Genomic DNA, 13,944 nt, shown 5'->3' with positions numbered 1-13,944 from the left:
CAATAGAGGCAACTAGGAAGGCAGAGTCATTACACCATAAAAAATGATTAGTATAATCAGATGCGGATGTGACTTATTTCCTTATATTAGATAAAAAATTTGACTCAACGATGGAGTATGATTGGTGGGAAATATAGCCTACAGTAGAATGATAGCAAGCATTGAATATGGAGGGAGGAATATGGAATGGATAACAATCAGCAAATAGAATACAGGAACTCATAGTCTTCCATTTTATTCATAGGACTCAACCCTTCATACATAACTCATATAAGGAGAAGTGACAATCTATATAAAGCACTTGCAACACACAAATAAGTCTAGACAACATCTGACAAACATAGAAGGGAATACACAACAACTATATCAGAACAAATACACAGTATTTAGTATTACGTCACACCCATGATATTCTACGAGAAAACATTCATAGGTAGCATATGAGAGTCTACATACATACATACATACATACATACATACATACATACATACATACATACATACATACATACATACATACATACATATATATATATACATACATACATACATACATACATACATACATACATACATACATACATACATACATACATACATACATACATACATACATACATATATATATATATATATATATATATATATATATATATATAGGATAGACATTGAATAGTGCCACTGAGATTTATGAAGGTTATTCATAAGGCATAACAACAACAATAATAACAACAATATGAAGGTTAAAGAAAAATGGAGAGAGGGAGAGGGAGAGGTCGGGGGAGCGGTCGAGAAGCATTTGTTCATAATTCAAACCTAGTTTTAGGTGGGAATCCTCAAGGAGGAGGATCTAAGGAACTAGGTATGAAGGAGGGCCTTTAGGCAAAGTGTAGAGAAGTAGAAAATGGAGATGGGGACCCACGTACTGATGGTGAAGTCTAGATCAAGCCAAAAATGCAACCCAATGTGGTCAGACCAGGGAATCTTCCAGCGAAATGGGCCTCACTCTTTGGTGTCAAACCATCAGGTAAGTCATCTTTCCCTCCGGTTAAGATTGTTTCAAGCCTAGAAAAGGGATCATGCACAATTGCTATTCCAGATGAATTAGTTGATCATAGCATAGCTTCGATGGCTTCCACATTGGTTGGAAAGTTTCTCGGTCAGAGACCAAACATAAATATTGTGTGTTCCTTCACCTTGAAGAAATGGCATCTAAAAGGTCAGGTCAACATTACTACAATGGCTAAGGGGTTTCTCTCTTTTGACTTTACCTATAATGAGGACATGCCCAATATTTCGTGTGAAGGGCCCTGGAGTATAGGACGGGCAACTCTGGTGTTGCATAAGTGGTCTTCTAAACTGAACCTAAATGAATCTTTTTTTTAGCAAGCTCCAGTATGGGTTAGACTCCCTGAGTTGCCCTTGGAATTCTGGAATGAGGATGTTTTTATGGGTGTGGCCAGTTCCTTTGGAGAATTATTATCAATTGATCCTATTATAGCATCTAAGAGTAGACTTACCTATGCGAGGATATGTATAGGAGTAAGGGAGGGGGATGATATGCCAGAAATGGTGTGCTTTGAGTCTAAGCTTGGTACTCACATTCAACAGTTGGACTATGAGAGAGTACCTTTTGGTTGCTATCATTGTTTTACAACTGGACATAAGGCTTTTCAATTCCCGAAAGCAAAGATAGACAAGAAGAAGAAGCCTCTCCCTTCTATCAATAGGGACATGAAAATTTGGAAGAGGAAGACTACCAGCATAGGCCACAAGGCTGACTCTATTATGGATGGTCAGAAGGCTGGAGAAGTAAAGAAGGACTTAACTCACGTGCCAACACCCTCTATTGCAATAGCTTGGACCAAAAATAAGAAGGATTGTCCCCATTCTGAAGAGCTTGCCCAAAAATCTTCAAATGTTGAAGTTTTTGTAGATCTGAAGGAAAAGCCAGAGGCAAAAGCCCCAGAAAGAAACCAAGTTGTCTTTCATGAGTCGGAAGAATCTCAAATTGTGGAAGGGGCAATAGATTTGCAATAGGTAAAACCTATGGTTAAATAGTGCAAGGGAATTGCCTAGTAGATTATGAAGGAAGCAGATTTGGAAGGAGTCCTTGAGTTGGAAAGGACAAGTATATTGGCTACCAAAGACGAAGAAATGGATAGAGCCAATAAGGATATAATTATCTATCAAGACCTAGAGGATAATTTTATTTCCTCTAGAGCAGAAGTAGAAAGCTTTGTGGAGAATGAGAATGAAGTTTTGGTGAGGGTGCTTGATGATAGGGAGGATCCTCCGAGAACTCCAAAGAATCAAATTGTATCTAGGTTGTTGGAAACTATCTTTGAAAGATAAGCTTTTCTTTCCCCTAAGCCTAGGAAGAAATGTATTAGAGAACCCTCTTTGGCCTTTCTGGTGGAGACAAGAAGTAGCTGCAAACTAGATGTGGGATCTGAGGCTAAAAAGGTAGAAGATTAGAGAAGCATTTCAGAGAGGAGGATTCCAGAAGATACATGGCGAGTGGGTGCCAGAGAACTATTCAGGAGTATTCCAAGATTGGAAAATGAAGATCATATCATGGATTATAAGGGGCTTAAACAGAACCCACGAACATGATATTATTAGGAATTTGATTAGAGAACAAAGACCTGATATCTTGATGATCCAAGAAACTAAGATGAAAAGTGAATCTCTAAGGAAAATTAAGTTTAGTAGCATGATGAGTGGGGAGGCTTCGGATGCACAGGGTGCCTTTGGTGGCCTACTGACCTTGTTTAATACCAAGCATTTCAAAGTTGAAGTAGTGTTTAATGAGGATAATATTTTTCTTTGTCATGTTCATCATATTCAATCCAATGAAAATTGGTTTTTGTTGAATTTACATGCTCCAAACAATAAAAGAGATAGAAAGAATCACTAGACTAAAGTAGGTAACCTGGTGCATAGTAGTAATCTTAAGAAAGAAGACATCATTATGGGAGATTTCAACACTCCTCTTATGGATGGGGAGAAGATGGGTGGTCTGGTCCCAGACTGGGAAAGTAAACAAGACCTCTCTAACTTCATCAATGGTATGGCTTTTATAGACCTAGATCTTATGGGAGGTGCCTTTACTTGGTCTAACAAACACTTGGGGAAGGATTGCATCTAGGTTAGATTAGACAGAGCTCTAATCTCCCTTGATTGCCTGAAGGATTTCTCTTGTAGGTTAGCTCTTCTTCCTAGAGTGGGTTCTGATCACTCTCCTATATCCCTCTCGGTTACTCCTATAGAGCCTAGAAGGAACCCCCCCTTCAGATTCTAAAAAATGTGGACCTCTCATCCTGATCTTTTGGAAAAAGTCAAATTTTGGTGGAGTTTAGATGTGGAAGGCACTACTATGTTTAGAGTTTCCAGGAAACTGAGCAATGTTAAGAGAATGGTTAAGGTTTGGAATAAGACTGATTTTGGCCATATCTTCCATGAGAAAGATGTTTTGTCTGAAAAAATTATTTCTGTTCAAGCCTCTATCTAGCAGGATAGGTATGATGAGCTTAGTACGGAGGCTGAGTTGTCTATTCTTACAGACCTACATAACATCATCAACAAAGAGGAGAAGTTCTGGAGGCAAAGATCTAGGGTTAACTAGCTCAAAGATGGTGATCAAAATTCAAATTTCTTTCATCTAACCACCCTCAAGCATAGAGCTAATAACATAATTGATGGTATCATGAAAGGGTAGGATCTGATGACTAAGGAAAAGGAAATATCAGCTAAACTTGTCTCCTTCTTCTTATCTCTCTAGTCTTGGGATCCTCTTCTATCTAAGGTGGACCGGGAAGACTTGGTTGTTTCTATATTATCCAATCTCATCATAACTTTATGCTTCATGCCATTCCTTTTGCTGTTGAAGTTCATAAAGCTCTCTTTTCCTTGCCTCCAAAAAAATCTCCTAGCCCTGATGGGTTCCCTACCTTATTTTTTCAAATGTATTCGTAGGTGGTGATGGAAGATGTGGTGAAGGCGGTTCAAGAATTCTTTGGAGCCAGGAGCATTCTTAAAGAGATTAACTCCACTTTTTTGGTCCTCATCCCTAAGGTGCCTGGGGCTATCTCTTTTGACAAGTTCAAACCTATTAGCTCGTGCAATTCCTTTTATAAGATTATCTTGAAAGTTCTTACCTCTAGGTTGCTTAAGCTCCTCCCTTTGATCATTTCATAGCAACAAACAGGTTTTGTCCTGGGTAGACAAATTTTAGACTCGGTCGTGATGGTGTATGAAGTGATTCACTCTTTGGAAGCTGGCAAACGAGAAGGGATGCTACTTAAATTGGACCTTTCTAAAGCCTATGATCGAGTTGACTAGACTTTTCTTGATATGGTGCTCAAGGCTTTTGGTTTTGATGTCAAAGTTTGCAAACTAATTTCTCAGCTTGTCACTACTTCCTCTCTTGCTATGTTGGTTAATGGAGCCCCTTCAAATTTTTTCAAACCCTCAAGAGGGCTGTAATAGGGGGATCCTCTCTCACCTATTCTCTTCATTATCTTGGCTGAATGTATGGGAAGGCTTATTGAGAGAAAAAAGAAAGAAGGCAGAATCAAAGGGTTAAAACCTTCCTCCAAAAGTGATCCTTTTTCATATCAACACTTTGTCAATGATACTATCATGGGGGGAGAGGCTTCTGTACAGGAGGCAAAAGCCATGAAGGATGTCCTGGATATCTACTCTAAAGGGGCCAACTAATTAATTGGGATAAGAGCTCCTTATATTTTACTAACACTCCAGAGGATAGACAAAGGAAAATCTCTAGGATTCTGGGTTGTAATGTGGGAAATTTTCCCTCTACCTATCTTGGGCTTCCTTTAGGTCTGACTCCTCCTAACTCCTTCTAGAATGGCATTATGGACAGGTTCAGTAAAAAGCTTGTAGGTTGGAAAGGAGCTATCCTCAGTAAAGCTAGCAAATGTTAGCTAGTTAAATCCACCCTTCAAAATTTGCCAGTGTATGCCTTAAGCCTCTTTGTGATCCCAGTTAAATTTGTAGAGAGGATGGAGAAAATTCAGAGGGATTTCCTATGGTCAGGTGTTGAAGGGAAAAAAAGATACCCACTAGTTTCCTGGGACAAAGTCTGCCTTCCTAATCACTATGGAGGTCTTGGCATAAGGTAGCTTTCTCACCTTAATAACGCTCTTTTGGTAAAGCAATTATGGCATATCTTCAATAGTACTGGGGAATGGAGAGACACATTGGTCAACAAGTACATTAAGAGGCCTTCTATCTAGTTCTCCCTCTTTAGTGAGGACATTCCTAAAGGTTTTGCTATTTGGAATGGTTTACTTAAAGCTAGGGACCTAGCAAAGGCCAAAGTTTCTTGGAAATTGGAAAATGGGGAGGATATCTAGTTTTGGTCTGATAATTGGCTTTTTTAGGGCCCCCTAATGAACAATCTAGTCTATGATGTTTTGGCGAACCATTGTATCCAACTTTTTGGGGTGAAAGTCAGTAATTATAGGAAAGACCAGGGTTGGATAGATCTATCTATAATCTTTGAAGATCTAAGTCCAATCATGTTAATGTTAAATTCAATGGTTCTCAGCAACAAGAGGGATGAAATGATCTATGGGGACAACTCCAGTGGTAATTACTCTGTTGCTTCTTGGTATATGGCTCTTTAGAGCTCTAAAGAGAGACCTCCTTGGTTGAAAGCTTGGATCCTAGGCCTCACTCCAAAGATCAATATATTTTATTGGCTAGCCTTACAAAACAAAATTCTCACTCAGGACAACCTATTAAAAAGAGGTTAGATTCTACCAAGCAGATGTAGTTTATGTAAGAACCAACTAGAAACTAGCAATCACTTGTTTATTCAGTGTACCTTTTCTAGGGAGGTCTGGGACTTCCTGACCCAAGACTTAGGGATTAGCTAGTGCATGCCAGATAATCTCCTAGATTTTTTCTTCCAATGGAAATCCTTGTTCTATTCCCCTATTTTGTAGGATTTAGGTACTTGGATCTTACCCCACTTCTACTAGAGCATATAGAAGGAGAGAAACAATAGAATCTTTAGAGACAGAGAGGAACCTGCCATTGTCCTCAAGAAAAAGATTAACAAAAATATAAAGGAAAACTACCTAGTAAGGAAAGGCGGAGATATCGAAATGGGCAGTAGGAAAATTGAGAAGGAAAAAGAAAGACTGTTAAAAAGATAGGAAGCCAAGTGGCTTTTCCCCCCAGAAGGATGGCATAAAGCCAATTTTGATGAGGCCTCGAAGGGAAATCCTGGCTCCTCAGGATGTGGAGGCATTATTAGGAATGAATCCAGAGATGGAGTTGCAACCTTCTCTCTCCTTCTTGGAATCCAATCTAATCACTTCATGGAAGCAAGTGCTGCCTGTCATGTGGTGAAATTGGCTTTTGAAGTTGGAGTTACCAATTTATGGCTTGACGGGGACTCGAATAATATTATTAAAAGTTTAAATGGAAAATCTCATTATTCTTTGTTGATTGCAAATCTTATTAATGAGACATGTGAGACTTGCTAAATTTGAAAGAGTCCATGTCACTCATGTTTTCTAGGAAGCAAACCTGGTGGCAGATTGGTTTGCAAATAATGGTGTCCAATTCGACCAAAAAATGACCTGGCAATTGGGAAAGAGTTTTCCAGTGAATGTTAAGAGTCTGATCGAGTTGGATAAGATCCAAGGGAGTATAGAGGAGATCAAACTACTATTATGAATAGGAATGGCTTATGGGGAAAGGGTACAACTGATAAAGGCTGCATTAGTAAATGCAAGAAGTGGGAATTATTACATTTTATTCGGCACGCTTCATGAGTCTTTTGTTGCATTCATAATCTGAGTAAAGACAAGAACTATTTCTTCAACTGCCGTCAAAAACACGAAGAACCCTATCAGGTGGTGAGGTCCTAGAGAGCTATGCTTATGAGAATTGTGGGAGAGAAAAGTACCAAAATGGTGGGAGAAAGGTGTAGAAAAGAATCGGTAGGAAAAATAGAGAAATGGAGAAGTAGGGAGAAAGTTTGGGAGTAGCTGGTTTAGAGTGGGATTTTAAGGTATATCATGAAGCTGCATGGCTACAACCAAAATGTGACTGACAACATGGTCAATTCGTGGAAGGATGGTAGAGTCAAGGTGAATGGGATAGCTTTTCTGATAATGGAGGAGGTGATCTCAGTTGTGCCTGAGATTCCAATGGTGGGCTTTAAGTTCTTTAGGGATAAAAAGCTTTCAGCCAGTGCTATGAAGGACTTTGCCAACAATCCTAAGGAGCTAAATGCCCTGAGAAAAAGTGATAGATTTTATGATCCAGAGTCTATAATGAAGATTTGGAGATATTTTCTATGCATTTTCATTTTGTACATTACTCTTGACCCTAGGTTTGATTATGTTTTTACCAAACATTTTATTCTTCTGAATCATTTTTGTCATGAAAGAAAAGTTTTTTTTCCTTTCTATTTGTTGAATTCTATGAGCAAGGCTGTGTCAAGCTTCAAAAAGAAACCCTCTGCTAACCCTGCTCTACATGAGGGGTTGTTACTACTCATCTATGAGCACTTCAAGGCTCAAATGATTAGTAACGTCCTGTCGTAGGCTGGGAATGAGGAAATTGATAGCTCTAGCTATTCCTCTAACTTAGATGATATTCAGAGCATTAGTTCTAAGGAAGGAGGACTTACCTTCATAGGTAAAAAAGCTTCACCAAATGTTAAGAAGTCTCCCTCCTCCATCATCCCTAGAATAATTAGCCCTAGAGATCATGGTTAGAAGAAGACTGAGAAGGAGGAACAAACACCTGTGATGAAGAGGAGGCGATGGATTCTGAAGAGGAGGAAAAGTAAAGGCAAGAAGAAAAAATGGATTCCCAGCGTGGGAAGAAATGCAAGAGGGTGGGCACGGAGGATGAGAGGTTGTAGCAAGACCTAGACTCTTCCTCTATCCTTCTCTCCCCTTTCCATCCCCAGGCCCATTCGAAGGAGTAGACTTAGGACAGATTTGGTGCTAAGAGTGGGGAGATGCTAGCCAAAGATAGGAGGAAAGCATGGAGAAATTTTAATGTGAGGACCTCAAAAATGGGTATTTTCAGGGAAGTGATGAACCCTGAGATCCTGGTGGACAATCAAGAGGAACCACATCTTGAAGAGCTCATTAACCCTGTGATAGTGGCTATCTCTGATAATGCTAGGGAATCTAGGATGAACCTCTTGAACAATGCCCACAACAACATGGTTGATAATTTCAGGTCAATCAAGTGGCTTTTCCATGAGCTAGAGGAGGTTAAGGAGTAGGTGGTTCAAATGGAAGGAGCCAGGAATCTTAAGGGCCTGGAGAAAGGGATAGATTATGATGAAAGGCATAGCCTAGTGGAAAGGAGGATCCACAATCTCAAAAATTATAATCACAATCTGTCAAGCCAGACAATCTCTTTGCTCAACTTGATAAATAACAACATTTTATCTTTAATTGAGTGGCTTAAAGATAGAGGCATGTAGGGGGATGTAGAAGGAAAAGATAGGGGTAAAGACATATCTGATGGAGAAAATACCAATGGTATCACCTTTTCTACTCTGGACCAAGAAGATCTCAGGACTCACCAGCAAGAGGCCGAGGAGAATGCGATGGCACAGGAGGCTACACAGGTCATGCAAGAGCTAGAAAGAAAGATCGAGGAGTAGTTCCTGTTATTTTCCTTTTTGGTTGGCTTTTCGTTCTAGCTTTTGGCTATTTTGTTTTGTCTTTTTGGTTTGGCCTTTTCTTTGGCCTTTGTTTATTTGGCTAGGCCTTGTGCTACTTCAACCTTTAGACTTGTTTCTTTAGTGGCTGGGCTTCTAATGCTTATTTTCAACCTGTCATGTATTAACTCTTGAGTTTTAGGATCCCTGTAAAACTTGTTTATCTAATTAAAAAAAACAATAAGAAGTGAATCAGAATGCCAATTGTAGTTACAAGAATCCACTATGAAGAGGTCTTAAATTCATAACATAGTTGATTATTTTTGGATAGGGTAAATATGACAAATTATACCTATAACTTTATACCATTATAAATCTAGTTAGTTCAAGTACTAGCTATACATCATAGCAAGAAGATATGAATTTGCAAGAATCAATAGATTCAACCATACCAACCAATATCTAAAGTTGTACTTTGAAGGAGTACTCTACTTGATCTTTGAATAGCTATGCAAGTTTCAAACATGAGGTTAGAGGCATTAGAATTGTCTTAGAGAAAGACATTATAATTGGAGGAGCATCAAATTATCAAAATTATAGATAGCACAAGTAAATCAGGCCAACCCCCCAAATTATTTTGGGCTATCATAACAAATTCACTCTTACGAAATAGCTTCACATACCATATCACTATAGATACTATTTATTGGAACCATATTCATATGAACTTAATCTTACATGGCCTAACTTAAATATAGGGATGAAAGATCTTAAATAAACTCAGCCCTTAATTTTGGTGACATCACACCCATTGAACCAAGATGCTTTCATTATTATAGAAGTTTATTGCCAATGATATTTTGTGCATATGATTAGTGCAAATCTCATATATTTCTTAAAAAGACGTCTTTGTTAATTTTTTTTTAGAATGATTGCTAGATATCCCAACCCATGGGACAAGGGACATTACAAACCTCAAGTAGATCAGTAATACATTATGTTATCATTGTCTTAATTGATTCTTACACTTCAATACATAATCATAACTCAACCTTTCTTCTAGGTACTTTTGATACATCTTGTTGATCAAGTCCTCTTCATCAATCAACTAAGTGACAGTGCTTGAAACATATAAGCAATTGTCTTACCAACATATAGTAGGTTTGACATCAGTGACAAAATAATGATTAAAAACACTTCTTCAACAATAACAATCTTTCTACTCAAATGATCTTTTCAATCATATATCAATAGTTGGATGTAAATCTTATGATTATATTATGAGAAGATGTATTGAAATTGATTTGAATCTCTGCATATTTTTAATATTTCTAATTTCTAGTTACTTTTTGAGGACTGAGTAACCTACCATGGGGGTACATTTGGCCTTGCACTACATCACATAATATAAAAGGGAGGACCAAAAAATTTATAATCAATATTTGAGAAAGATGAGAAAGCATATTGAATATATTCCCTTGATCATAGTATTAGAAAATTGATATAGGAGCATCTTGGGTCTTTGAGTAATCTTGCATTAACCAAAAATAGTTCTTGTTCTTTGTACTAGTCTATTGTTCACAAAGTAGTTGTTTCTTCTTTTGGTTTCTTATTGTGTGCAGTTGATATCATGTCAAGGATCTATCCTAGATCCTTTTCCTAAGTGCATGAGTTCTTATGTTCCATATTTCTTGAGTTTTGTGTTGTTATTTATAGTCTATTTTACTTTATTTTTTCATCTAGTGAGGTGTGTTCTTTTGATTGCTTACATTGAATCTTACACAAATGGTAGCTAAATCCTAACTCTCTTGTGGACCTATATTTAAGCACGTGTAATTTTATATTTTCCTTTTCTTGGGTTTTGGTTCACTCTTCCAAGTATGGACCTATATATTGTTATTAAATTCTTGACTAGCCGACTTGTGGATTAGCTAGATATAAAAGAAGCTTGGTTATATGTAGGAAGACAATTTTGGAGAGGAGATCTTAGATAAAGAAGTGAAGAGATGAAATCTTGGACTATGATTTCATAATTTTATTGTATATGGCCACAACCAAAAGCCCTCATAGTTGGGCATGTTGTGGTTTCTTTATATGTGAAGTTAAATAATTACACCTATGAATATGTTGCATCTATCCTTGTGTTCTTCGTGGTTTATCTAATTTCATGTATAGTTTCTATGTATACCTCTAGACAAAGGGTGTTGGTAGGTTTAATTTGAGTTCATTCCTCTCTTACCCCTTCTATACCCTTCTCCCTATGTCAGGTGGATGATGAAGTTGAGAAAGTGGCTAGATACTTGAATAGTTTGAGGACATCAATTCAAGATGAGATCATCTATGTTGAGATAGACAATGTTCAAAAGAAGCATATCATTACATCTCAAGGATGATGAAAGATTGGAAAAGAAACATGATCAAAGACAAAGAGGAAGAGGTGGAAAATTTCAAAGAAGTAGAGGAAGAACATATGGATAAAGTAGTAGATCTAATAATGCAATCCAAGATAGAGGAAAATCATAATAGAAGGAAGAACCTATCAGTAAAAGAGGTAATTACAATAGAGACCTATCTATATTGGTTACTCTAGGAACAATAATGGTGGAAAAGAGAAGAAAGATCTTGGTTTAAAGGTACTTGTTACAAATATGGACAAGAAGGACATAGAAATTTTAAATGTACTAACTCTGGAAAGAAGATTGGAGATAATAGAAGAAGCACTTTGCCTTGTGAAGAAGTTGGTGAAACACCTAATGAGCCTGAAAAGGGTGAGAACCTAATGTTGAGAAGGATATTATGGAATGAAGAAGTTTATTGAGAACCTATTCTAAGAATATTTTTTTCAAAACTAAATGCGAGATCACTAGAAAATGTTGCAAGGTAATCACTGATAGTAGAAGTTCTAATAATTTGGCATTTGAGGATCTAGTTAAAAAATTATAGTTGTAGATATGTAGATGTCCTAAGCCTTATAATTAATGTTTCTTGGATCTAGAAGGAACATAAATTACTTGTAAGTGAGAAATACCTTGTTAAATTAAAAATTAGGAATTATCACGATGAAGTATTGTATGATATTATTCCTATGGATTGTTGTTATATTCTTTTGGATAGACCTTGATAGTATAATAGATAAGCTTTGCATGATACTAGATTGAATCAATATACTATTTGGGTTAATGGAAAGAAAGAAAAATGTTTACTTTGGTAAAAAAACTTGTTGAGAATCATTGTACCACAATCAGAGTATGTTTAGTAGAAGGTAATCAATTTTCTAGAGAAATGAAGGAACAATTTTTATTTTCTTAAATTCCTAGATAGACTGGGAAAAAAGATGAGTAAGAACATGCACCTAAGATTGAATACTTGTTATCAAAGTTCCAAGACATTATTTATGACAATGTGCTGATGGTTTTCCTCATATGAGAGGTATAAGTCATTGAATGGATTCAATACCTAGAGCTAGTTTTCCTAATAAAGCATCGCATAGATTGACACCTGATGAAAGGCAAAATTGAATAGACAAGTGCAAGAGTTTCTTGAGAAAGGTTTGATTAGAGAAATTTTGAGTCCTTGTGTAGTGTCTATTGTGTTAGCACCTAAAAAGAATGGAGAATGTGCACTAATTATAGAGTTGTAAACAAGATAATAGTGAAATATAGATTTCCTTTGCCTAGGATGGATTACATAATGGAAAGTTTGAGTCAGGTAAAGCATTTCACAAAGATTGATTTGAAAAGTGGATAGCATCAGATTATAATTAGAGAAGGGGATAAATGGAAAATTTCTTTTAAGACTAATGAAGATTTATATGAGTGGTTAGTTATGCCTTTCAGTTTAACTAATGCACCTAGTATTTTTATGAGGTTCATGTATGCAGTCTTGAAGAAATGTAAGTTTATAATTTTTTATCTTGATTAATTGAAGGAGGAGAAATTGTTTATTAATTTGAAGAAATGTTCACTCATGAAAGAAGATATTGTGTATCTTGGTTTTTTCATTTTAGTTGATGGTTTATAGATGAATCCTAAAACTATAAAAGTTGTTCTCTATTTTCCTACACTTAAGAATGTTGGAGAGGTAAGATCATTTCATTGATTGGCAAGTTTTGATAGGAAATTTATCAAAATTTTCATTTTTATTTGTAAATCTATGAGTGAGACTATGAGAGGAGATTAAAAGGATTTCAAATGGACACATGGAGCACAAAGAGTTTTGAAATATTGATACAAAAGATTGCAAAATTGTCTACACTTTCTTTACTTGATTTTAGTAAAGTTTTTCAAGTTGAATTTGATGCTAGTAGAAGTGTTGTTGGGGCTCTTTTTAGTTAAGAAGGAAGACCTGTAACTTTATTTAGTGAGAAATTGAATAATGCTATGAAGAAATTTTTAGGTTATGATTAGGAATTCTATGCTATTGTTCAACCTTTGAAGAAATGGTGACATTATTTGATACCTAAAGATTTTGCGTTGTATACTAACCATTAGGCTTTGCAGTATTTGGGAATTCAAAATAAATTGAATTAGAGACACATGAAGTGGGTTGAGTTTTTGCATAACTTTTCGTTTGTCATTGAAACTTAAGAGTGGATAATTAAACAAGGTTGTTAATGCTTTGACTAGAAGAAGCAATTTTGCTACATAAATGAGATTAGAGGTACATGGATTTAATGATTTGGAGTATTTGTATGAAACCGATCTTGATTTTGTAGAACCTTGAAAAGTTTGTAAAGATCAGATGGTGCAAGATAAGTGGACTAATTATTTCATTCAAGAAGATATGTTGTTTAAGGGGATTTACTCGTGTATACATAAAGGATCTATAAGAGAGAACATATGAAGGAGAAGCATAATGGTAGACTTGCTAGACATTTTGGGATTGATAAGAGAGTAAAGTTGATTTGAGATAGATACTTTTGGTCATAGATTTATAAAGATGCACAGAAGATGGTTAGAATTTGTATAATTTGTCAAAAAATAAGGAATTAGTTAGAATTTGGGACTGTATTCACTATTTACTATACCTAATAAGCCTTGGGAAGATATTAGTATGAATTTTGTTCTTGGTTTTCCTAAAACTCAATGAATTAATAAATTTATTTTAGTAGGAGTTGATAGATTGTTTAATATGGTTCATTTCATACATTGTATGAAGACATATGATGCAATAAATGTGGCTGAATCATTATTTAAGGAAGTGGTAAGATTGCATGGGTTACCTAAGACTATTGTTTTAGATAAAAATACTAATTTTACTAGCTATTTTTGGAGGAC

The 13,944-nt window shown here is 36.2% G+C and overlaps 1 pseudogene; it reads left to right on the top strand.

Annotated features, from left to right (window-relative positions):
- Window positions 1-2,085: 2,085 nt before the first annotated feature.
- LOC149569158 (large ribosomal subunit protein uL30y-like) overlaps window positions 2,086-13,944 on the top strand; it is a 90,343-nt pseudogene continuing 78,484 nt past the window's right edge.

This window comes from Cupressus sempervirens, chromosome 3 (genome assembly GCF_028749045.1).
Source record: "Cupressus sempervirens isolate cs-2001-9-10 chromosome 3, ASM2874904v1, whole genome shotgun sequence".
In the NCBI taxonomy this organism is placed as follows: domain Eukaryota; kingdom Viridiplantae; phylum Streptophyta; class Pinopsida; order Cupressales; family Cupressaceae; genus Cupressus; species Cupressus sempervirens.
Note: the sequence above shows the minus strand (reverse complement) of the source record. Positions and strands in the feature narration are given on the sequence as shown.